The 27,276-nt window shown below is 42.7% G+C and overlaps 1 pseudogene; it reads left to right on the top strand.

The window, feature by feature from the left end:
* The window catches only part of LOC126956163 (zinc finger protein 701-like), a 68,659-nt pseudogene extending 44,736 nt beyond the window's left edge, over nucleotides 1–23,923 (top strand).
* The last annotated feature ends 3,353 nt before the right edge of the window (nucleotides 23,924–27,276 follow it).

Genomic DNA, 27,276 nt, shown 5'->3' with positions numbered 1-27,276 from the left:
AAGGTGTTTATCTTGGAGTGGGCAAGGTTTCAGGTGATTTCTGCTTTATCAGGTATTTTCATATTGTTTAAATGTTTAAAAATTAAGAATACAAAATCTACAAACAAAAAATAAATTCACAAAAGAGAAACAAATGTTCTGATAATATTTTTTTCACTTAATATTGACTTAATATAAACTACTGATATCCAGGTAATTGCTCCATATCAGTCCATAGGGATCTTCTTCACTCTGTTTTCAGCTGCATGGTACTCGGGTGGATGCTGAGCACTTGGGTTGTTTACAATTATTTTATCATTATAAACAAAACAAATCAGTTTTTGCTTATTTCATTTTTTATCTGTGCAGTGGAGTGTATTTGTAGGATAGATTCCTGAGAAGTGAAATTGCTGGTCAGAAAGTTGTCACCTTTCCTTTTACTTTGTGATGATGCCTTTCATTATAAAGAAGTTTTCATTTTTTTGTGTTAATTTTTTCTACTTACTGTTTTTGGATTTTGCAGTGCCTTCTTCAGGAAGAAAGGCCTGCTTGGACTATAAATTATAAAGGCATCCTTTGCTGTTTTCTGCCAAAGCACACGCACACACACAATCTTCAATGTGTATGGATTTCCTATTGTCTGTAAGAGTCTAATTATCTTCTCCCATAAAGATATCCCGTAATACTTTAAGCCTTATTTGAGGAATTTATCACCTTCTTCCTCTTTCTGCCTGGAAAGATAAATTTGCATCAAATATTACCTCTCCTACTAGACAGTGAGCTCCTGGAGAGCAGATATTATGCCTTATTCATCTTCACATGCCTGATAGTCCCTACCACAATCCTGGCTCATGACAGATGTTAAATACTTCCTTCTACATTTCATAGAAAGTGTAGAATGCCGGCCAGCTTTCCAATTTTCAGTCATGATAGAATGATAGAAAATGAACTTATATTGCTATTAGAGACGATGAAATCTGTGTTGGGATAAACTTCTAAAACTCCAGTAATATGAGACTTCGGTGTGACAATAAACAAGAAAGGAATTCTTGCAGGTCCCTTCCAGTCTATGAAAACTCTGGGTGAAACAAGTTAGAAATGTGCCAAGGCAGGATTTATAATACTGGCAGTGGACCAATACACAGGTACACTGAGGGAATGTGTTTCTATGCCTTTACAAATTCACCTTATGGAGTCACGCCCAGACATTTGTTATTTGTGCCCCTCTACTTTTTATCTGAGAAAGTTTATTTATTCCACACATATTAGACTGGACTGTATGAAATGGCTTATACTTAATTTTTATCCACCAAAGCTGCGGTTTCATTAGGTTCCATCCAATATGTATTGAACTCTGTGTTTTAAGTAGTGTGTAAATGTAGCAAGTGGTGGGAGCTATTTTAGTGAAAACATAAACATGGTCCCTGTCCTAACAGAACTGAAAATTTACTGAGCAAGACAGACACTAAACAAGAAAGAAAACAAAATAGTATAATAATTAGGAATTTCTGGATTAGCGTGTTTTTCTTACACTTACATGAATAAAAATATGTTGAAGTTACTACATAAAGTTTAAATGAAAATGTGCTCTTTTGATTATGTTTTACTTCACTCAAGTATCTCTATATGTCTTCTAAGTATTTTTTTAATCTTATAAGCATTCAAATTGTTTTAAATATATATATAAAGTCAGTTCTACTGAGGCATAACTTATATGCATAAAAAATTCATTCCCTTTAGGTGCACAGTTCAATGCATTTTGACAAATGGGTGAAGTGTATAACCACATCAAAACATAGAACATTTCCATCACCCCCCAACATTTTCTCATGCCATTTGTAGTTGATTGTTGAACTGATTTTAACTGAACTGTTTGTTGGCAGGCTGGGCTCCTCCAGACCTCTGCCTCTTATTTTACCAAGAGCTTTGTCCTCCACGACTGAGGACCAAAGGTCTGGCATATAGTAAGGAAGTTGCTGGGATCTTCACTAGATATTCACCGTGGCTAGGAGATCTAGAGTTTATCTGAAGAAGCAGGTTGTTCAGATCAGCTGGGATCAACCAGCCTGCCTGGAGAACCTACAATGTACCAAACATCTCTGGGGACATTTGTTCTCAAGTAGAAAACTCAGACCACCTGTGTACATTCATCCTTTTAACTTACACCCACTCTCTTTAGTTTGTGCATTTTTCTTATCTTAGCTTTTCTAAATGCTTGAGCTTCCTCTGAAACTCTGAACTTTTTAGATCTGAAATTCATGGTCTCTGGAGGTCTGTGGAGGATGCTGCAAGCTTGCCCTTCATTTGAAGGGTCTGAAATTGGAGAAAAGGAAAGATAACTCTAGCATATAAAAACCTCAGCAGAAAGAGATTCAGGGATGTTTGCACTGATTCATGGGGAGAATTATAGTAAGGGAAAATCTTATCATTCAGTTGTGGATTCAGCAACTCTGCAGAGGTAGTGCTGAAACATTAGTTATAGCTTTATTTTCTTGCTAAGTATAATTGGATGAAGAATAAATATTGTCATGCAGTCCTAGTCCATGCCACCAACCTGCCAAAGAAACACCAGCCACTTTGGTTTTCAGGGTTTACAGCCACAATGCAGACTACTTATTCTGAGAAATGATATATACAAGTAAACCAAAGTAGCAAGAATGTCTAAACCAAATCTTACTAATATGTGCAGTACTAGATAACCAGTGAATCAAGACGTAATCCCCAAGCTTGATTCTTAGAATTACCTTCCGAGCTTGCTGAAAATACAGATTCTCTGGAGATTCTGATTGAGTCATCTGGCAAGGGGCCTGGAAAATTGCATTTTTGCCAAACTGCCCTGTTGGTTCTGATGCTGCTTATCTAGGGTCTACCCTTTGAGGGCATTGAATTTAAATGAGAGGCCTGAATTTCCAGGGTTCCGGGGGCAGGGGGTTCCATTTCCTAGCTGTGTAGGTTTGGCTTAGATATGTCATTGATCTGGGCCACAGTGGCCTCATTTGGGAAATGGATCATGAGGTTTTTGAGGACAGAAGCATGGGTAAGAGGCATGTTTTTGAGTGATTAATCTGGTGGGTCTATATGGATGGGTTGAGGCCTGAGACATGGGAGAAGGAAGCTAATTAGAAGGTAGTTGCCACAGTGCAGGCAGAGCTGTGAGGATGGGGAGGAAAGGCAAGGAGGGACCAGAGGTGAGAGGTCACACAGAGTGGGAGTCACAGGATTTGGTGACTGGATATGGAGGGTGAGGAAGAAGAAGGGGGAAATGGGGCTTCACATCTGGGTGACTAGGTGAATGGAGGCTTCATTTAAAGAAATCAGAAAATCCAGAAGGGCAGACGGATCAAACACTTGATTGTCCCTATAGAGATTCCTCGTTGATGGCACTGTGCTGCATTCTGGGATGTCCCCTCCTCTCTAAGAGGATAATATAAATGTGAATGACAGAGGCAGACAGCAGCTCTGGGGCCACTGACTCCTCCCATCACCTTTGGCAAATCATCTCACCTCCAGGAACTTAGTTTCCTCATTGGGAGCTAAAGTGGATGGACTAGAAAATGGATTCTTGTGGGATCTCCGGATGACCTTCAAGAATTTCATGAATTCCCTGAAGCCGTATGCAAGATTTTCGTGAGTAGCCCTATCTAAAATTTTCTATGGAGAGGGCCTAGAGCTGATATCAAATTCTTAAAAGGAGTTAGTGACCCAAGAGGCGTCAATAATGATTGCAATAGATAACTTTAAAAAAAAAAATCTTATTATGCACCCCATTTTCCTAAAAATTTATCTTTTTTCTCTTTTTCCCTGTGTGTTCACCTCTTACTTAGCTCTTTAGGAATGCAACCATAACCTTTACCTTCTCTCCACCAGACACTCCTTACGAGCTTACCTAACTATACGTTAGTTTAGAAATTCTAAGAACCAAATGTTGAACCAAACCAGGCACCCTTCAGGATTCTCCCCTACCAGAAGATAGCCTCAAGGCAACAGCTAATTTACAACATAAATTCTGCTCCCAGGGGACTTTCCCAACCAGCTTGCCGGGGTCTGTGGTCAGTCTGCTACCTAGCTCTGCCTGCGATGGTGCCAGCCAGACTACCTATTAGATAAGACATCCAACAAGTCACTTCCTTGTCTCCTCCCCTCTGTGCCATCCATGCCAGGTTCTCCCTTAAAGCCTCTGCTTTCTGCCCTGAAAGGGGAAGCACACCCTTGAGGCAGGAGCCTGTAACTCTTCCCCTCAGCTAAACTCTGGAATAAAGGCACTTTCTAGCAGACCTCAATTCTTGTTAATTGGACTCTGTAAGCAGCAATCAACTGGACCCGCTTTTGGTTACAGAGTGAATTTCAACCACACAAAAGAAGAGGATAAATGAGAGTTATTCAGTTATTACCCAACTCTAATACTTGAAATGATCTCTTAAGTCCTTTTTAAAGTATATTTCATTGTATTCATTTATATGTTGGATTTTTTTTTTTTCATGTATCATCCCTAAGTGGGTTTTACTCTTATAAAGATAGGTGTTCAAAGAAGGAAATGGTAATATTCACAGGCCTCTATTTAAGGTACTCACTAGATGCTATCTCTCCCCTCTGTTAACCAAGTTGATGAATGTCCTTGCCTCTCTCTACAACACATGAGCTGCTCTTTTCCCACTTATTTAATTGTACACTTACCAGGAGTCAGTTATGTCTGTTTCCAAACCTGTTTGTGCCTGTTGTACCAAGTCTTAAAATTATGTAATTTCATTAAATATGTACCTAATATATTAAGAAGTTGGAGGTATGTGAACTTTAAAAAAATATCAACTTTATTCTTTCTCAAATGTGCTGCATTGAATTTTCCATCCTGCCATTGGGTGATCTCTCCAGCAGATCCCATAGCATTTCCATTCAATTTCAGATCTTAATAAATGGCCCCACTTTTAGTTGTTAAAAGGTGCCGCCCAGTTTAATATCAAAGCTTCACCTCCTCCTCCAAGTTGGGCCTGACTCAGGCTCAGAATCCCACGGGGGGCCTGGTTGGTTGGTTGTTATCCCTTCATCTTACTCTTAATGCCTCCTCCCTCAGGCACTGCTGTGTCCAGATATTCAGGGATGAAAGTGGGCGGCGAAAGAGAAAGGAACATATGTGACCAGTGACTTTGTAATGTGGCACCAGTGCCCTTGAGTGGCACATGCCCTGAAGTTTGCTCTTTCTCTCGTGGGGCACTTTTGTGGGTCCTTCAGAATCCACCCACCATCGCTAACACTACATGGATCTTCCCCTTCACCATTACTCCATGCAGGAAATGCCCTTCTGGTTGGCTGTTATAACTATCCTCTCCCCTCAGCGCTTTTTTTTTTTTTTTTTTTTGAGATAGAGTCTCACTCTTGTTGCCCAGGCTGGAGTGCAGTGATGCGATCTCAGCTCACTGCAACCTCCGCCTCCCAAGTTCAAGAGATTCTTCTGCCTCAGCCTCCCAAGTAGCTGGGATTACAGGCATGTGCCACCATACCCCGCTAATTTTGCATTTTTAGTAGAGATGAGGTTTCAACATGTTGGTCAGGCTGGTCTCGAGCTCCTGACCTCATGTGATCCACTGGCTTCGGCCTCCCAAAGTGCTGAGATTACAGGTGTGAGCCACCACGTCAGCCATCCCCTGAGCTCTTAACTTCTGAGGAGTACATTGCCCTGGCAGGCAGATCTCTTGGACAGAGTCCTTTCAAAATGATCAAGTCCAGCTGTCTTCAGGGTCCACACTGGCCTGTGGGAAATACACATCCTTGCCCAACGTTGCTAGAAGCACAATGGTGTTCTTACTGTACTACCGTCTCCTCCTCTGCAGCCAGAGGAAGCCTCTTACCTTTAAACCCTTCTAGGTACAATCCAGCTTCTAGTCCTGGTGACTTTCAACTCTAAGGATCCACATTATGCTCTTCTGGCAATTCATGTAAAGATCTCCCTGACCCCAACTTCAAAGAAATTCCTTTTATCAGCCTTTTTCATTGCTCTTCCCTATCTCTTATGTGGCCTGGGAATTGGTGGCAAGATAAATAATGTTGGAAATTTTTGGTCATATTCCTTAGCAAGTTCTATAAGGATAATCTGGGTCGTCTCTTTAGAATGTGTGGGTGCTTAGTAAACTTTGTGCTTAGTCTGTGGGTGTCAGTCAGAATTGAGATAATGGAGGCTGGACACCGTGACTCACGCCTGTAATCCCAGCACTTTGGGAGGCCAAGGCGGATCACCTGAGGTCAAGAGTTCGAGACAAACCTGGCCAACATGGCAAAACCCCATCTCTACTGAAAATACAAAAATTAGCTGGGCATGGTGGTGGGTACCTGTAATCCCAGCTACTCGGGAGGCTGGGGCAGGAGAATTGCTTAAACCCCGGAGGTGGCAGTTGCAGTGAGCCGAGATCAAGTCACTGCACTCCAGCCTGGATGACAGAGCGAGACTCTATCTCAAAAAAAAAAAAAGAAAAAATTGAGATGATGGAAATGTTCCATTTTAACATCCACCTTAGAAATATCACTTAATTGGGAAAAATGGGAGTGTGAAAGGGAGCTATTTTTATGGAAGCTAAGTCAATTGTTTAAGAAGAACAAAAAAACAAATTCAACAACAACAACAAAAAACCCATATCAAAATAATTAAAAAGATTCCATAGAATTAGGTGTAGAACTATAGATTTGGGGGATGGTAGAAACACTTTACTCCTTAGAGCATTTAAGATTCTCTAAGTTCCTGCTTCTCTTTAAGGAAGTTAAAATGATGTCCACTTAGAGAATGCAAGACTACAAATATCAGCCTCATACTCAAAGAAAGTGATGAATGAATGTAGTCTGATTTGTTAGAAGTTAAAAGGAATATTTAAGGTAAATATCATTAATATGTAATGTATTTTTTTGTGATTCCCTGCTTTAACTGACTTTTAAAATTATCAAACAACCACCGGTTTTAATAGAGGTAGCTAAGAAGTTTGCAGAGAATACGGTTTTCCCTTCACTATCCATCCTTCTCTTCTTCCATATTAACAGAGTTCCAACTTTTAGCTGGACTGTAGTGCCCCAGAATAAAAGTATTGCATGGTCCCTTGCAACTCGGCATAACCATGTGACTAAATCCCGGTCAATACATGTATCTTGAAATATCTTTTGGCAACTTCTGAGAAGGCTCTTCAAGCAACAGCTACTACAATGTGCACTTTGCTCATTTCTTCTTTGCCTGTCTTATACCCTACCACCTGGAATGCAGATATGACAGCTGGAGCTCTAACTACCAATTTTTTTCTTTCTTTCTTTTTTTTTTTTTTTTTTTTTTTTTTTGCCATAAGGAAAAGGACTATACCCAGAAGATGGTGAGACTCTGGGTTGGAAGGAATTTGAGTGTCTGAGGGCTTCATGGAACCAAACTGCCAGAACAGTATGTGAATAAATATTTGCCTTCTTTAAACTGCTTTTATTTTAGATCTTTGTGATTCAGTCAACCTAATCAAAACCCATCTAGAGGCCTTGGACCTTAGTTATTTTTTTCTGAACTGAAATGCAACCTGCCCTACATATTCTATTAAGAAACTTATAAAGAACTAGTGTCTCTGTAGATTTTTATCACAATCCTCAGGAGCTTTATATAGAGGGGACACCTGAATTAGAATCATCCTCAGCCCTTTTAGACTCAAAGATTCTACAGTGCACTATATTACTTGAAAAATATTCCTTTAATAAAAATTTATCAGAAAGGCAATGCCCTGCCCTGAGACAATTCTAATAAAGTCAATGAATTGATTTAGTGTTTATGGTAACTATTTCTATGTTCTGCCATTTCATCAGGCCATATTGATTTATTTTCCCTTGTCTAACTTGAGAGCTGGCAACACACTTTCAGAGCCAGGACCAGCATGTTAACACATAGTTCCTTGACAACAGAAGTGCCACATTCCTTTAGTTCTGAGATTCCTTCAATTGAAGATACATTATTGGTTTCATAACAACTTTTTGAGAAAAAAGAAAACTATATTAAAAGAACCTTTTTGTCTTAGTAAATGTCAATAGTATATGCACACAAACACACAAATTCAATTTTTTTTTCTTTTGTACTATAAACAAGGTTTGAGTTTAAATCTATTCACATTCAGTCTAAAGATTCCTTTGAATCACTTTTTGTTCCACAAAACACCAGCTCCCTGATTTGCTTAACCAGTTCTTGTGCTTCTGGGGTCTTTTGCACCTGTGCTACCAGTACTATGAATGGTTAATGCTCTATACTTCTATTTAATCGTATTCAGTAAAATTCTTTTTATCCCTGTCCCTGTTTTTAGAGACAATAAAATATTTTGGAGAAAATACAATTGGGCTCTACAGGCCTGACTATTGTTTTGAAAGCCAACTGATGAAATTCTGGGACGTGGCTTTTAAAATGCAACATCTCATAATGAACAAAAAGAGGCTCATAAAAAGATGAAGGTGTCTCTCTCCCCTGAAGCTTCAGTGGGAGAGGATCATCTATGCCATAGATCAGTTAACAGAATCAGTATTGATAAGGAATTAGAATGTAAAACCTTGCAAGAACCCTTATTCTTGTTGTCCTGTGCAACATGAAGACTTGTATGAAGGTGTATAATTGTAATTGGACCTTGAAGGCATGATTTGAATAAAGGAATCTTGTAAGACTCTAAAGACTTTAGAAAGGTTTGCCATGTCCTGTAAAAAAATAATCTCCAAAGGAAACCTGCAAGTCTGATTGTTTGTTGTTATGGTTTGAATGTCTCTGTCCCTCGAAAATTCACATACTGAAACCTAACCACAAAATGATGGTATTAAATGTGGAGCCTTTGGCAGGTAATTAGGTCATGGGTGCTCTCCACTCAAGAATGACATTAGTGTCCTTATGAAAGTGCTGGGGGGAGTTTGACCCTTTTTTCTCCTTCTGCCATATGAAGACACAGCAGTGGGGTGGCACCCGTGAAGCACAGAGAAGCCCTTACCAGACACTGAATCTGCTGGTGCCTTGATCTTGGACTTCCCAGCCTCTAGAACTGTGAGAAATAAATTTCTATAGTTTATAAATTACCCAGTTTAAGGTATTCTGTTATAGCAGCAGGAACAGACTTAGATAACTGTCTTAATAATTTGCTACCTTGGTACTAATACATTGACATCTGTGTCCTTACCTGTATACTTGTAAGATTGGTGTCAAGTCAGAAAAGCATTATTAGCACTTTTCTATCACATGCATGATAGAAATACCAAATGCTATGACTCATTTTAACAATGAGATTGAGATTCTTACTTCTTTTAAATTTATATCATAATTTCAAGGCATATTTTAAAAAATCAGGTTTCTGTATATCCTGGTAAGATTTTTTTTCTTCTTTAACATATGTTGTGAGACTGAATCTGATTTCAGAAGTGCAGATATTTTCAGAAATGTAGATTTTAAAATAAATCTTAAGGAAAACTTGGCATTTAAACAAATGTAATTCTTGGCATTGTATTTCTGTGTGTCAGTGGATATTAAATTGTCAGAGTTATGTTTCTGTAATCTTGAGGCCATTCTTAACAGGGTATAAGGCTGAGAAGAAATTACACTGTGCATCCCCTTCTCCCTATCCCCTAATATTTTGTTCTGGGGAAATCTGTTTAAAATAATTATCAAGAGCAACTTAAAAGGTAAATTAAAGTGTAGAGTTAGAAAGAGACAACCAGCATTCTGAATGGTGTGTGTGTAAGATACAGGAAGCCTTGATGCTTCCTGGCCATCAGTCAGGTGACCCAGGGCATAAGGAATATTCTGTGTTAACTTTATGTTGACACCTTGGGTCTTTCAGAACACCATCTGCCTTCTTCTCTAGCTTGTTGGCTTCTCAAATGCTTGCAAAGCACTGGGCATACGATCTCCTAAGCAGTTTGGGACCCCAAAAGATTCTTTCATTTTGCTCTGCCTGAGGGCAGTGTTTCTACCTTTACGGTTCAGTTATCTCTGTATTATTTACTTAATATTTTTATAAGGCCTTGCTCTGTTTCCTTAAATGTATTTACTTTAAAAGGACACTTTATATTATGATCTTAAGTAGAAGAACTAGTGTCAGACAAAATTCCAACAAATTTAGTTATAGATTGAATTTGGCTTTTGTTTGTAATTCATGAATGGAATCAGAGTCCCCCATTCCCATTGCTACCCCCATCCCAGGCAATGGCAGAATGGTGGGGACAAGAAAACAGAACAAGAAAAAAAGGTGATTAGTCAACTTCCGGTTACTTTTTTTGGTAAGGGTTAAACAGAGGGGACTTCCTTATTATGCAACTCAGGTAGACTGGAATCTCCTGCTTTCAGCAAAAATAGGGCCGTGGGGATGTATCTATTTCCTTCAAGTTTCAGTTTGATTACATGGCATTTAGCATGAGTGACTTCATTTTGGTTTGGACTGGTCTGTTGGGTCCTAGTGCTAGAGCTCAGCCTAAAAAATGGCCTCCCATAATTTTTGTTTAACACTAGTGTCACACTATAAATGGAAAGCAACTTTAGGCCAGAGATGGGCTCACATCAGAAAAATCCAGAATTCAATCATGTGCCCCGATTTAAAACCACCAATGTCGTTTGAAAGCCTTTCTGGGCTGACAAAGTTCTGTGTGATTGGTCTCTGACACCACTCTCTCTAGAGCTTCACCTCCTACAGTGGTGAAGGCCCTAGACTTCTAGGCCCTAGACTTGCCAAGCTCACTCTTCCTCTGTATTTGATGTGACCAGCTTTTTCTTGTCATTCCAATTTCTGCTTAAATGTCGCCTCCTGAAGTGGTTGCTGTTGGTGTCCTGCCCAGAAGCTTAGGTACTTTTACTAGCTCTGTTTGACCACTCCCTTTCCCCCCAAATCCTCCATGTCACCAACGGCATACTTTCCATATTTTGTTTAAAAAATATTTGTTGACTAGAGGGGAAAACATAGATAAATGGCTGGATTGACACATTTGAAGAATTATAATGAATTGATTTGAATAATTAATTAATTGATAAGCCAGAAAACTTGTTAATTATTATCTACTAACCACAATAGTTTTCAGAGTAACAGAGAATTAGCTAAGAGAATAAAATGAATACAGGATGATTTACAGAGGAATTCTCAAGACTGGGCATCATAACCAGAGGTGTCCCGAGTGAGTCAGCAGAGAGCAGGAGGAACGCTCTGCACATCTGGGGACTACCATCGGGACCACTAAAGACAAATGTATTTGCTGTTAGTTTCGATTAGGCAGACTCATAAAATACTACAGCTTGGCATGCCACGCAGGCTGAGCCTTGAGATGACACAAAGCACGATGCCTGCATCGGGTTATCATATTTGGCAGATTGGAAAATGGCTGTCTATGCCACCTGAAGGGCCAATGTGACTGTTTCAGATGATAAAACTCTCACAATCTCTGACCCTTATACAGCATGATTTCTGATTCCCTAGACTGATCAGAGCCTTCTAGTGTCAAAGGGATGTGAATTATTTGACTGCATGTCTTCCTGTCTGCCCTTCTCCCAGCTCACTGAATGAGGTAAATGCTTAGCAGGCATATTCCCACTGATAAAACTGCATGCATACTTATTATTCACTTTCTTGTTCAGACACAAATGCACAGTCTTAATCATAATAGGAGATAAGCTCCAAGAGTTGCAGCAATAATCTGACTGATTTTGCTTTTCTGCTTGCTTTTTCTCAGAAGACACGTTACTGTGATGCAAGGTGTGAAAGTTGCTGATGTTTACAGGAAACCGATTGGAACAAGATATCAACACAGACTGAGGTACCGTGTTGTAGGGAGCCTGCCACTGCTTCCCAGGCCTCCCTGCCACCAGTAGCCCATTGGTGGCCTGCCCATTTGGGGTTTTGGCTGGTACCAAATGTGCAACTGCTCACTGTATCACACTTACAGCACTTACAAAGAAACTCTGATGCTGTAAGTGCCAAGGCAGGGAAGGGGAGGGAGGTGGGATTGGAGGATTTTGCTCACTTCTACATAGCCTCCATTAGCATCCCCCAAAGCTGACTGAAATAAACATTCAATCTAAAGAAAGACTTATTTCTTGATATGCAAATTAAGCTAAAAATAAGTCCCTTTCACACCTCTTTTAGCCACAAGATGCCCCTGAACCCCTTCTGGAAAGACATTCTGAACTCAGGGACAACTTGGTATAAATTCGTCTTTAAGACAAGACTTGTGAATTAAAGTAGTATGTTCGATATCACTATATTTACCAATATCTGTTCCTTCTCCTATCCTAGGCATATGGAAGACTGTACTTCTCAGTTTCTTTGCAGTTGGATAGGGCCATGTAACTAGTTATCGTGGCCAGTGTAATGACACACATCATTTCCAGGTGAGACAGTGTGATTCTCCCAACTCTTTCTTCCCCATCATAGGCAACCACAGACAAGACTGTATGCTGAGATGGAAGACCCAAAAGATTGAAGCAGCCTGGATAACTCGGGTACCACACAGAGGACAACTGCCCTAGAGAGTTGCCTTGACCCACAAAAGACATTGCATGAGATGGAAATAAACTTTTATTGTGTCAAACCTTTGAGATTTGGGGCTTGTTACTGCAGCATGACTTAGCCCATTCTTACTAATATAAGAAATGCCCAATGGAGTGCCTGTCAATTCTTCTTAGATCTCATCCTACCTCTCTTCCAGCCAGACACTATCTTACAAGCTAGTCCTCTCTCCTCTAATACTCTTCCACAGCCAACCCATCTTTAGACTTTCTAATCACCTAAACCTTAGGAGAGGTTTGGGTACAGACTCAGGAAGGTTTCTCAAGCCACATTTGCCTGAGCAGTTCATTCTTCTGAGAATTTATCCAATTGTTTCATGAAACAAATAAAGTCTCATGGAGAATTAGTCTCAGTCCAGGGAAGAGAGAATATTTGACTGTCTTCACATAATGTATTTTTACATGACTAAATTAAAAAGCAGGTCGTTTGTCTTTACTAGGTGAAGATAAGAACTACTTTCCCCTTTTCCTGACACCTCTAAAGTTAATCTTAGGACTTAAAATGTTGGCGTAAAAATAATTGCTTTTTCCTCTACTGTAAAGTTAACACCTAAGTGCCTAGAGACTCTGCCAGTGACCCAAACTTAAACTTCAACCATTTGCACAAAATGATCCTTCCCTGGCCAAAGAAAATGCCTCTTTGCGTCTAGAAGTTAGGCTTGCAGTTTTTGAACTGCTCCATCAATCTACATGAAACTTCACACTTCTCGGCCACAACTGCTAGGAAGAATGCTAGAAACAACTGGATCTTTATTTTCTCCAATCACCTCTGAGTGAACTAGGCAGAATCAATAAAGCAATGGACCCTTAGATGTGCTCTACTGAGTTGACCTTTAAAGTTAGTGGAGTAGAATTCACTTGGATTCTAAGTCCACTTGCTCTTTTAACTTTATTATTATTTTATTTTATTTTATTTTATTTTGAGACGGAGTCTTGCTCTGTCACCCAGGAGTGCAGTGGCACAATCTCGGCTCACTGCAAGTTCCACCTCCCGGGTTTACGCCATTCTCCTGCCTCAGCCTCCTGAGTAGCTGGGACTACAGGTGCCTGCCACCACACCCGGCTAATGTTTTTGTATTTTTAGTAGAGACAGGGTTTCACTGTGTTAGCCAGGATGGTCTCGATCTCCTGACCTCATGATCTGCCCGCCTCGGCCTCCCAAAGTGCTGGGATTACAGGCGTGAGCCACTGCGCCCGGCCTGCTCTTTTAACTTTAGTTAAAAGCAAATAACAGAAAATGGAAATACAGAGGCTTAAACATTAGTAGTTTAATTGGTGATTTCATTTTGGTCTGATATTTTAGAGCTTCAAAGATCTCCCTGAAGGTGAGAAATAATTTCTAAAGGGTGTTAGAATGTTATTGCTAGCCCTCAAGACACAGAAACCCTTATCAAATATAGAAAGGTTGGAAAGCAGCCAATTGTCAGAAAAACCTGGGTGGACTGTACCCAGGGCAAAAAGATCCAGCTGGAGAGATAAGCTGGTCTTACTTTCTGAAGAGGACCCGGTTGGTTGCCTTGGTTACAGAACTCCAGTATCCTATAACCCCCACCCCCTCCTTCTCTAGTTCTTTTGGGATGGCAATATGTCAGTGTTAAATCACACTTACACAGAAACCAATCATGACAACACTGTTTCCTGTTTTCCCAGACTTCCTTGCAGATAAGGATGGCCAGGTAACCTCCTTGTGGCCAATGAGCTACATAAGTAAGTTTGTTGGGTAACATTTTGGAAAATATTTTGCATTTATAATGACATGGACAAGCATGATTAGCATTAAATCTGCATTAAATGTAAATATAATGCTTAGTGGTAGAGCAGCCATTTTGGGATTATTAGGCCCTAAGCATGAGGGAAATTTTCAAGAGAAGGATTAAGATGCTAGCCCACTCAGGGACTTCTTTTCTGGCCAAAGTGAGACTAGATTTATCCTTCTGCTTGAAGTGAACATAAAAGATGACAGAATATATGAAATGACAGATTTTTTAAGACACTGGGACATCAGACAAGAAGAATAGAGATACAAAAGGGCTGGGGTGTGGAGGTGGGGAAGGTGAGCCCTATGATTGCCCTGGATTACCGCCTTGAAAGAGTTTTCAGGCTGTGGAGGAGGAGGCGCAATCCAGGCAGAGGCCAGCAGACTGAGTTGAGATGACAGAGCCAAGCCACTGAGAACAACGCCGCTAAATCTTGCAGGCCAGAGTACCACAGAAGAAACTGCTGTGCACGGCCAGCAATCCAGAGATCTGCAGAGGGCCCTCCTTGAACTTCAGCCAAGTACTGATCACCACATGCATGTGAGGAAACCACCTAAGACCAGGAAGGGAACCACCCAAATGGATTATGGGATGTTGTCTGACCATAATGGAATTAAAATAAAAATTAATAACAGAAAGATCTCTGAAAAATCTCCAAATATTTGGAAACTAAATAACTATGATCAAAGAAATCAAAAGGAAAATTACAGAGTGGTTTGAACTTAAAAAAGAGTAAGAAGGAAAAAACATAATACATTTTATGAATTGTCACTTTAACAGTGCTTAAGGGGAAAACCATAGCACTAAACTGTATTAGCAAAGAAGAAAAATCTTAAAATCAATGGTCTCAAATCAATGGTCTCAACATCCATCTTAAAACAAAACAAAACAACAACAAAAGGCTGGGCATGGTGGCTCACACCTGTAATCCCAGCACTTTCAGAGGCCAAGATGGGTAAATTGCTTGAGGCCAGGAGTTCAAGATGAGCCTGGCCAACTTGGCAAAACTGCATCTCTAGTAAAAATACAAAAATTAGCCAGGCGTGGTGGCATGCACCTGTAATCCCAGCTACTCTGGAGGCTGAGGCAGGAGAATTGTTTGAACCCAGGAGGTGGAGGTTGCAGTGAGCCGAGACCATGCCACTGCACCCCAGCCTGGGTAACAGAGCAAGACTCTGTCTCAAAAACAAAACAAAACACAGAAAAAAGCCAATAAAACCCAAAATCAGCAAAAGAAAGGAAATAATAAAGATCAGATTAGTGAAATAAACCAAAATATTTTACCCCAAAATAGACTTCTTCAACATATTTTGAAATGGCTGGTCTAAAGGCCTGCAAACAGAAGTAGCCCTGCGGAGCTATCTTTCGTGGGCAGGGGAGGTGATTTGCATTTGTAGAGGAAGCAAATGACAGATGCAAACAGGCTTTCTCTGAAGGCCCCTTGTCCAGATCTAGGAAATATTAATGAGAGTCTGAAACCTTTAAAGGTCTGATGGGAACATTTCCCACTGGCTACCATCTATTCATTCTGAGGGCTGCTATCTCTGAGGTTTCATCTGCCTAGCAAGACTGCCCTTGCTAGCCAGGGCTTTCCTCTTCTCTCTCCTATAACCTGACTGGCCACCATAACCTGTTTTGCCATGCTTTAAGCCCCTATTCTTTTTGTAATCTCAAGATGGTATAAAAGTGCCAACCATCTGACCATTTGAGTTCTTATATTTGTATGACTACTGTGTACACGTTAATAAATTTGTATGTCTTTTCTCCAATTAATGTGCCTTTTGTCAGTTGATTTTCAGTGAACTTTCAGAGGATGAAGGGGGAGTTTTCCCTTGGCTACTACAATAGTAGTCAATAAAGTAGAAGACAGAAGAAAAATAGAGAAGATCAATGAAATAAAAAAACAGCTTTTTGGAAGATCAATATAATTGAAAAATCTTATAAGGAAAAAAAAAAAAAGAAAAAGAGGCTGGGCATAGTGGCTCATGCCTGTAGCCCAGCAGTTTGGGAGGCCGAGGTGGGCAGATTGCTTGAGCCCAGGAGTTCCAGACCAGCCTAGGCAACATGGCAAAACCCCATCTCTACAAAAAATACAAAAAATTAGCCAGGCATGGTGGCAAGTGCCTGTAGTCCCAGCTGCTCAGGAGGCTGAGAGGTGGGAGGATCTCTTGAGCCCAGGAGGTCAAGGTTGCAGTGAGTCGTGATCATGCCACTGCACTCCATCCTGGGTGACAGAGTGAGACCCTGTCTCAAAAACAAACAACAACAACAACAACAACAACAAAAAGAGGCCAGGTGCAGTGGCTCATGCCTGTAATCCCAGCACTTTGGAGGGCCAAGGTGGGCAGATCATCTGAGATCAGGAGTTTGAGACCAGCCTGGCCAACATACTGAAACCCCATGACCACTGAAAATACAAAAATTAGCTGGGTGTGGTGGTGTGTACCTGTAATCCCAGCTACTGGGGAGGCTAAGGCAGGAGAATCACTTGAACCCAGGAGGCAGAGCTTGCAGTAAGCCGAGATCACACCATTGCACTCCAGTCTGGGTGACAGAGCAAGACTCCATCTCAAAAAAAAGAAAGAAGAAAGAAGGAAGGGAGGAAGGGAGGAAGGAAGGAAGGGAGGAAGGGAGGAAGGGAGGAAGGAAGGAAGGGAGGAAGGAAGGAAGGAAGGAAGGAGATATAAATTGCCAATGTCAGAAATTATATAGGTGATATCATTTCTACATGATTCTACATGTAGATCCTACAAATTTGAAAAGGATACAGATTCTAGAAATATTAAAAGGATAATGGAATATTATGAATAATTGTATGCCAATAAAATTGACAGCTGAGATGAAAAGGAAAAAAAGACCCTGAATTACACAAATTGCCAAAGTTTACTCAGAAAGACATAGACAACCTGTATAGCCCTATATGGATTAAATAAATTGAATTTGTCATTAAACATGTTCCAATAAATAAAACTCAAGTTCCAGATGGCTTCACTCATAAATTCTACCAAACATTTAAGGAAGAAACAATACTAATACTATACAATCTCTTCCTAAGAAATTGAAAATGAGGAAAATACTTCCCAACTCATTCTACGAGGCCACTATTACTCATATGAAAACTAAACCAAAATATTATAAGAAAAGAAATCTATAGCCTAATGTGCCATATTAATATAGATGCAAAAATTCTAAATGGATAATAGGAATACAAAGTTGGTTTCACATTGAAAAATCTATCAATGTATTTCTCCATATAAACAAACAAAAAAACAACAACTCCATATGATCATCTCAATAGATGCAGAAAAAGCATTTAACAAATTCAGCATTAATCCTGATACTAACTCTCAGCAAACTGGAAATAGGGAGACTCTTCCATAACCTGATAAAAAGCGGTTACCAAAATGTACTTAACAATGTACCTAATGATGAAAGACTGAATGCTTTCCTTCTAAGATCAGGAACAAGACAAGGATGACTGTTCTCAACACTTCTACTCAGTATTGTCCTTAAGGTGCTACTTAGGGCAATCAGGGAAGAGAAAGAAATACAAAGCATCCAGATTGGCAAGAAAGAAGTATAACTGTCTATTCATAGACAGCATAAACTGCAGAAAATCCAGTGGAATCTACAAAAAAGCTACTATAATGAATAAGTTAGTTTGGCAATGTTGTAGGACGTTTATACAACATTAAAAAATCAATTGTATTTCTATTCACTAGCACAGAACTATCAGGTATTGACATTAAAAAATACAAATTACAATAGCATAAAATACATGAAATACCTAAGTATAAATCTAACAAAAAATCTTTATGTCTGTATGTTGTAAACATTATTGAAAGAAAATTTAAAAACGTAAATGAACAGGTAAAATGTTTTCATGAAACTAAAAACTTAATATTGTTACAATGTCATTCCTCCCCAGTCTATAGATTTGATACAATCCAAACCAAAATCCCAAGAGGCTTTTTTTTGTGTGTGGAAATTGACAAGCTAATTAAAAAATTCACATTGTAATGCAAAGGACCAAGAATAGCTAGACATCTTTAGGAAAAAAATAATGTAGGGCTTACATCCTGGATTTCAAGACTTGTGATAAAACTACTGTTATGCCCAGACCGTTTGTTCCCCAAAGAAGACCACCAGAGTCCAGAGTCAAAGCCAAGCGGCAAGGATCTTTACTACAAGTTCGAACTTGGTCCCTCCATTCCACAGCATACAGGAGGGCCTCGAACAATGCGAGTGCTTGCTTTTTATAGCCCGATGTAAACAGGATATGTAAAGTTACAGGGAACAAGGTAATTCTCTTGGTTACAGCATTACAATTGGTTAACATTATACATTTAGCATTCCTTATCGGAGATCTCCCAGGTGATGTTTTTCTGAAGTTTGAAAGAAATATGGAGGAATGTGTTTGTGCTGGACTCAGGAAGTTGGGAGATATATGGGGGATGTGCCTCATTCCTTTCATTCCCCCCTTCTTTTCAGGTAACTCTAGAGCCAATCTTGGGTCTTATAAGTCTGACTCTGTTTCAGCGTTTACAGGTTGGTATTGGGCTCTGAGGACCATGAGCTGAACAGTGTCAAACCTTTCTCTGACAAACTGCAAAATTCTGTTAACACAAGGTCCTACGGTTAGCAGAAATAGTAGACTTAGCAGGGGTCCAAGGAAGGGGGCTAACAGAGAAAACATAGAGGAATTCCACCATTGGTCTGCAGCTGAAGCAAACTCCCGTGTTTTTACTTCAGTGCTTAACTTGCGTAACTGTTGGACCCGGTGTTCTACAAGCCCTGATTCATTTATGTAGAAACAACAGTCTTCTTTTAGAAACATACATGTACCACCTTTTTCAGCAGTGAGTAGGTCTAGGGCCCTCCGGTTCTGCAAGGTTACCTGAGCTAGGGACGTGAGCTGCCGCTGAAGGGATGCAAGGGACTCAGCTGACTCCTCCATAGCAACGGCAAATTGTTGGTACAACTTGTTGCTTTCCATGAGGGTGTGACCTAGGGCTTTCCCTGCCATCCCGGCCGCAATGAGGGATGCGGTGAGGGAGATTCCTGCAATGAGGGGGAGAAATATGGCTCGTGCAGGTCTCGGTCTAGGGACTGGGTGAATAGCAGTGCTAGTCCAGTTACCGGTGTACCTTAGGAACTCGCCAGCAGTTAGTAGAGTCAACCGGGGAACTAATGTGACAGGAAGACACAGTAGGTTGGTAACAGAGGGACTAGATAGGTCCTTAGATAATGTCCTATTACACCAGAAGAATATGCCCGGCGGAGCCCTTAGGGTGATATTAGGGGGCACTGCAGTGACGCTGCAGAGGCTGGAATTGGTGTTTTCCCCAGCGGCCACTAGGGCGGCTAACGTTAGGGCTAGACTACCTAACTGCATGTCTGCAGTGAGCTATATTGCCGGTGCAGGGTGAGTTTTAAGGGGTTGTTCTTAGCTCTGTCCACAGTCCACGTGGCTGGTGCTTCAGCTGCTACCATGATTGGTTCCAGAAGGTCAGAGGTTGGGTCCACTGGCTTGACGTGGGTGTAGTGGATCCACGACGCGATGCCTTTTACCTTCAGGGTGGTGGGTGTGGTCAGGAGTACCTGGAGTGGTCCCTTCCACCTGGGTTCTAGGGTCTCTTGTCGGTGTTGCTTAACCAGGACCCAGTCTCCTGGCTGGTCTGGATGGGGTGTCGGTGGGGGACTGGTCTCATATAGCTCTTTCAGCTTGGGCCAGATCTCTTGATGAATTTTCTGCAAGGCTTGTAGGGAAAATAAGAGTTCAGAGACATTTTCTGTTTCAGATTTGAGCAGATCATCTTTTAGACTGGGAACCAGGGGTGGGGGTCTGCCATACATGATTTCATAAGGGGTAAGGCCTAGTCTGTAAGGGGTATTACGGGCCCAGAACAGAGCGTAGGGGAGAAGGACCACCCAATTAGCGCCAGTCTCTATAGCCAATTTAGTTAAGGTCTCTTTTAAGGTCCGATTCATCCTTTCTACCTGTCCTGAACTCTGGGGCCTGTAAGCGCAATGTAGTTTCCAATTTGCCCCAAGGATGGAAGCCAAATCCTGACTTACCTTAGCGACGAAGGCCGGCCTATTATCTGACCCTATCTGGACGGGGAAGCCATACCTGGGGAGGATATCGTCCAGAATTTTCTTTACTATAACCTGAGCAGTTTCTCTTTTGGTTGGAAATGCTTCAGTCCACCCTGAAAAAGTATCTACAAAGACAAGTAAGTACCGATACCCATACTTTCCTGGCTTTATTTTAGTAAAATCTACTTCCCAGTAGATACCGGGCCTGGTTCCCCTAAGCCTTGTTCCCGCTGCAGCCTGGGACTGGGGGTAGGCGTTGTTAAGCTGGCAGACTTTGCAACTTGTCACGATGCTGCTGGCCGTCTCGGCTGTATGTCTGAATTTGAGCTTAGAGCGTCTGATCAGGTCTATCATCTGCCGAGCACCCAGGTGGGTGGTTCGGTGGATGTGTTCTAACACTTGTCCTAATTTTTCTGGTAGGATGGTTTGGTCATTAGTATCAGTCCATCACCCATTCTGGATCTGTTTCAGGGGAAGCTTGTCAATCCACTGGAGATCTTGTTCTGAATAATCAGGGAAATATGGCAAGTCCTGGGGGCCCAGGTCAGGGAGCTGGAGTGCAAGGAGTTGGCTGGGAGCCTTTGCCACATTTCTTGCAGTTTGGTCTGCCAGAAAGTTGCCTTGAGCAGTTGGAGTGGTTGGTTTCTGATGCCCTGAGCAATGCACAATGGCTAACTTTTCTGGCTTCCATAGCGCTGTTAACAGGGCTAGGATCTCTTGCTTGTTTTTTTATCTCTTTTCCTTCAGCCATTAGTAACCCTCACTCCCTGTAAATGGCTCCATGTATGTGCGCCGTAGCAAAAGCATATCGGCTGTCTGTATATACTGTCAGCTTCTTCCCTGCCCCTAAGGTAAGAGCTTGGGTGAGCGCCATCAGCTCGGCCTTCTGGGCCGATGTCCCGGGGGGCAGGGGTTCCGCCCAGATTACCTCAGTCTCTGAAGTCACTGCCGCTTCAGCGTATCTCTGGCCTTGATGCATGAAGCTGCTCCCATCAGTGAACCAGACGAGATCAGCGTCAGGGAGTGGGCAGCCCTGCAGGTCCTCTCGAACTCCGTGCACCTGAGCTAGTATCTCTGTGCAATCATGGAGTGGCGCGTCCAGGTCAGGGTTGGGCAGCAGTGAGGCAGGGTTTAAGGTTGTTGGGGGCAGGAAGGTTATCCTGATAGGATTTAGTAATAGTCCTTGGTAGTGGGTGAGCCGGGCGTTACTTATCCATCGATTAGGTGGCTGTTTGAGTACACCTTTGATGGCATGTGGGGCAACGACCCGCAATTCTTGACTTATGACAAGTTTATCAGCATCTTGTACCAACAGAGCCGTGGCCGCAATCATTCGGAGACAAGGGGGCCACCCAGCAGCCACTGGGTCTAACTTCTTTGACAGGTAGGCAACCGGCCTCTGCCAGGGGCCTAAGTTCTGAGTTATTACCGCCTTGGTGACACCCTTACTCTCGTCCACGTATAAGTGGAAGGGCTTGGTGACATCAGGTAGTCCCAGTGCAGGCGCAGAGAGTAGGGCGGTTTTGATCTGTTGGATAGCCGACTCGGCTTCGTCTGTCCAATTAAATGGCTGTTGCCCCCGTGCTGCCTGATACAAGGGTTTAGCCAGTTCTGCGAACCCAGGTATCCATAGTCTATAAAATCCCGCTGATCCCAGCAATTCCCTCACTTGTCAGGTGGATTGTGGCCTGGGGATCTGCAGAAAAGTCTGCTTCCGGGACATTACAACAGTTGCCTGACTTCCTGGAACCTCTGGGTCTATGGGGGTGTACTGTCTAAAAGCTTCCATTAATCTTTCTAAGTAGGTAGCTGGGCTCTCTGTCTTTCCCTGCAGAACAGAGTATACTTTAGCCAAATTAGTGGGCTTGCGAGCAGCTGCCCGGAGACCCGCCATTAGAGTCTGGCGATAAAGGCGTAGCCGTCCCCTACCTTCTGCCGTGTTGTAGTCCCACGCCAGCCTGGTCAGAGGAAAAGTCGCATTTATGAGGTCGGGGTTGGCAGTCGGTTGACCGTCGTCCCCCGGGGCCAGCTTTCTAGCTTCTATCTGTATTCTTTTTCACTCCTCCATTGTGAACAAGATTCGGAGGAGCTGCTGACAATCATCCCAAGTGGGCTGGTGGGTGAACATGACACTATCCAGTAAAGCCAGTAAATCTTTGGGGTTGTCTGAAAACCGAGCACTCTGAGTCTTCCAGTTATAGAGATCACTGGTGGAGAATGGCCAGTACTGGAGCCTGGGGATTCCTGTGTCATCTAGGGGTCCTATTTCCCGAAGGCGTAAAGCCACTGTGGAGTCAGGCGGCTGGGGGGGGGCTAGCCCGCGAAGTGTGCCCTCGTGTCCGCCCCACGGCCCCTTCAAAGTTACTTTCCCTTTCAGCAGGCCCGTGTGTGCCGGCCGCCTCCCGTCCGCCTGCTCCCTCCCGCAGCTTAGCCCCGGGGGCTGGGGCCTGGGGCCCGGAGGGGTATGGAGGGGGTTCTGTGAACAGTGGGTCCCTGCTATCAGGTAGAACAGGATGGGGGGGGCAGTTGGTTGCTTGGATTTTAGTGGTCGAGCAACCAGTGCCTTACAGGGTTCAGGGGCTAATTGGAAAGGGGACAGCCAAGGAGGCGGGTTCTCAACAAGGTCCTGCCATATGAGGATATATGGGATTTGATCTAAGTGGCCTGCACGCCCAGGTGGGAAAATATTGGACTTTAGTGATGACAGCAAGTCGGAACGTCCCTTCGGGTGGCCACCCCACATCAAAGGCAGGCCATTCGGAGCGGCACAGAGTAATTAGCTTTCTTTTCCTGATTTCTATACCAAGATCATGGCCCCTTGCTCTTACTTCTTTGAAAATACTTGTAAGGAGAGATAGAGGAGTGCTCTGGGTATTACCTATCCTGTAATAATTTGTAGTCTCTTCCTGTAAAGGAATGTGGGTTAGAATCCCTGTAAAGGAAATCTGATCTGACTTATTAATGATATCTAGTCGCAAGCGCGCCCCGGCAGCCCGGGTCAGAGACAGCTGCTGCCCAGATCGCAAACGCGCTAGCGATCCCCCGCAGCACAGATCGCAAGCGGCTCCGGTAGCACAGATCGCAAGTGGCTCCGGTAGCACAGATCACAAGCGGCTCCGGTAGCACAGATCGCAAGTGCGCACCGGAAGCGCAGATCGCAAGCGGCTCTGGTAGCACAGATCGCAAGCGGCTCTGGTAGCACAGATCGCAAGCGGCTCCGGTAGCACAGATCGCAAGGGCACACCGGAAGCACAGATCGCAAGCGGCTCCGGTAGCACAGATCGCAAGCGCACACCGGAAGCGCAGATCTCAAGCGCGCACCGGAAGCCCAGATCGCAAGCGGCTCCGGTAGCACAGATCGCAAGCGCACACCGGAAGCACAGATCGCAAGCGCGCACCGGAAGCCCAGATCGCAAGCGGCTCCGGTAGCACAGATCGCAAGCGCGCACCGGAAGCACAGATCGCAAGCGCGCACCGGAAGCCCGGGTCAGAGTTAGCTGCTCGGATCGCGATCGCGCTCCGGCAGCCCAGATCACAAGCGCGCACTGGAAGCCCGGGTCAGAGTTAGCTGCTGGGATCGCGATGGCGCTCGGGCAGCCCAGATCGCAAGCGCGCACCGGAAGCACAGATCACAAGCGCGCACCGGAAGCCTGGGTCAGAGTTAGCTGCTCGGATCGCGATCGCGCTCCGGCAGCCCAGATCGCAAGCGCACACCGGTAGCCCGGGTCAGAGTTAGCTGCTCGGATTGCGATCACGCTCCGGCAGCCCAGATCGCAAGCGCACACCGGAAGCCCGGGTCAGAGTTAGCTGCTCGGCAGCTCATATTGCAATCTAGATCAGACGAGAGCCAGGGGACGTCTCCCACTGGTCTCCACTGGCTGTCCTATAGCACGTCCGCCAGGACTGCGCCAGCTTCAGTTTCAGACCTCGCGAGTCACAGATTCAGATTCAGAACAGACACAGACAGACAAACGGAGACGAGCCGGCTCACCTATCAGTAGATCGATCCTAGTAGATCCCTTGACTAGGGGTCTGGTGGGCTTGGGGAATCCCGGACGAGCCCCCAGATGTTATGCCCAGACCGTTTGTTCCCCAAAGAAGACCACCAGAGTCCAGAGTCAAAGCCAAGCGGCAAGGATCTTTACTGCAAGTTCGAACTTGGTCCCTCCATTCCACAGCATACAGGAGGGCCTCGAACAATGCGAGTGCTTGCTTTTTATAGCCCGATGTAAACAGGATATGTAAAGTTACAGGGAACAAGGTAATTCTCTTGGTTACAGCATTACAATTGGTTAACATTATACATTTAGCATTCCTTATCGGAGATCTCCCAGGTAATGTTTTTCTGAAGTTTGAAAGAAATATGGAGGAATGTGTTTGTGCTGGACTCAGGAAGTTGGGAGATATATGGGGGATGTGCCTCATTCCTTTCACTACAATAACCAAGACAGAGTGATAATACTGACAAAGCTAGACAAATAAATAGGACAGAGAGACCAGAAATAAACTCACACATATATTGACAACTGATTTTTCACAAAATTGCAAAAGCAAAGCAATTCAGTGGAGAATGATAGTTTTCTAAATAAACTAGATGCTAGAATGATAGATTGTATATCCATGTAGGAAAAAAAAAAAAAATGAAATCTGGTCCATGGCATGCGCGTCCACGTGAAGAGACCACCAAACAGGCTTTGTGTGAGCAACATGGCTGTTTATTTCACCTGGGTGCAGGCGGGCTGAGTCCGAAAAGAGAGTCAGTGAAGGGAGATAAGGGTGGGGCCGTTTTATAGGATTTGGGTAGGTAAAGGAAAATTACAGTCAAAGGGGTGTTGTTCTACCAAAGAGGTGTTGTTCTCTGGTGGGCAGGAGTGGGGGTCATAAGGTGCTCAGTGAGGGAGCCTTTGAGCCAGGAAAATGACTTTCACAAGACAATGTCATCGCTTAAGGCAAGGACCGGCCATTTTCACTTCTTTTGTGGTGAAATGTTATCAGTTAAGGCGGGGCAGGGCATTTTCACTTCTTTTGTGATTCTTCAGTTATTTCAGGCCATCTGGGCGTATATGTGCAAGTCACAGGGGATGCAATGGCTTGGCTTGGGCTCAGAGGCCTGACTGTCCATACCTCACACTATCTACGAAATTTAATTCAAAATGGATCATAGATATAAATGTAAAATCTAAAACTACAAAATTCTAGAAGATATAGAAAACATTTGAAGATATAGAAAACATTTGTAACTCTGGGTCACAAAGATTTCTTAGATAAACCTCTAAAAGCATGATGCATAAAAGAAATAATTGATACACTGAATTTTATCGAAATTAAAAACTGTGTTTTTGAAAGATACAGTCAAGAGAATGAATAGATAAGCCTCATACTGGGAGATAATATTTGCAAGTCATACATCTATTAAAAATAATATATAACTCTCAAGACCTGATAATAGGAAAACAAACAACTCAATAAAGAAGTGGGCAAAATTTTGGACAGTCACCTTACCGAGAAAATGTACTGAAATAAGCACATAAAGAGAATCTCAACATCATTAGGAAATGCAAATTAAAAGCACAATGCACTGGGCACAGTGGCTTATGCCTGTAATCCCAGCACTTTGGGAGGCAGAGGTGGGCGGATCACATGAGGTTAGCAATTCAAGGCCAGCCTGGCCAACATGGTGAAACCCCGTGTCTACTAAAAATACAAAAATTATCCAGGTATGATGGTGTATGCATGTAGTCCCAGCTACTTGGGAGGCTGAGACAGGAGAATCGCTTGAACCTGGGAGTCGGAGGTTGTGGTGAGCAGAGATCACACCACTGCAGCCTGGGTGACAGAGCAAGACTCCGTCTTTAAAAAACCCAAAACCAAAACAACAAAAACAAACAAATAAAAATCCATGATGAGATACAGTATATAACTTTTAGAGTATTATACAGTATATAATTTTTAGAATGGCTAAAAGCTTTCTTTTTTAACCACCATACCAAGTGCTGGCAAGGATGTACAAGAACTGGAACTCTCATACACTGCTGGTAGGAAAGTAACATGGTAGAATCACACTGAAAACATCTGGGGTTTTATTAAAACAAATTCAATATTTATTTATCATACGACCCAGGCATCCTACTCCTAGATGTTTACCGAAGAGGAAAGAAAATGTAGTTCATACATAGCATTTTTTTGTTTTTGTTTATTTGGAGACAAAGTCTCGCTCTGTCACCCAGGCTGGAATGACTGGCATGATCTCGGCTCACTGCAACCTCTGCCTCCCAGGTTCAAGCTATTCTCCTGCCTCAGCCTACTGAGTAGCTAGGACTACAGGTGCCTGCAACCACGCCCAGCTAATATTTGTATTTTTTAGTATAGATAGGGTTTCGTCATGTTGGCCAGATTGGTCTCAAACTCCTGACCTCAAGTGATCCACCCACCTTGCATCCTGGACCAAAGAGCTGAGATTACAGGCATGAACCACTGTGCATGGCCATACATAGACTTTTACACAAATGTTCTTAGTAACTTTATTTATAATAAAAACTGGAAACAACCTAAATGACCTTCAATTAGTGGGCAACATTTATGGATAAACAAAACATAATATATCCATAAATGAAATACTCTTTGGTAATAAAAAGAAACTATAGATACACACTACAACATGGATCAATCTAAAAATAACTATGCTAAGTGAAAGAAGCTAGACAGAAAAGAGTACATACTACTCTATAGAAAATTCTAGAAAATTCGAATCAGGCTACAGTGACAGAAAGCAGGTCCATGGTCACCTGAGGAGTACAGGAAGAGATAGGAGGGAGAGATTATAAAGGGGAAGCAAGAAAGTTTTGGGGGTGATGGACATGTTCACTATCTTGATTGTTGGGTTGGTTTTATGGGCATATAAAAATGTCAAGTTATCAAATC

Source organism: Macaca thibetana, chromosome 6 (genome assembly GCF_024542745.1).
Source record: "Macaca thibetana thibetana isolate TM-01 chromosome 6, ASM2454274v1, whole genome shotgun sequence".
Taxonomy (NCBI): domain Eukaryota; kingdom Metazoa; phylum Chordata; class Mammalia; order Primates; family Cercopithecidae; genus Macaca; species Macaca thibetana.
Note: the sequence above shows the minus strand (reverse complement) of the source record. Positions and strands in the feature narration are given on the sequence as shown.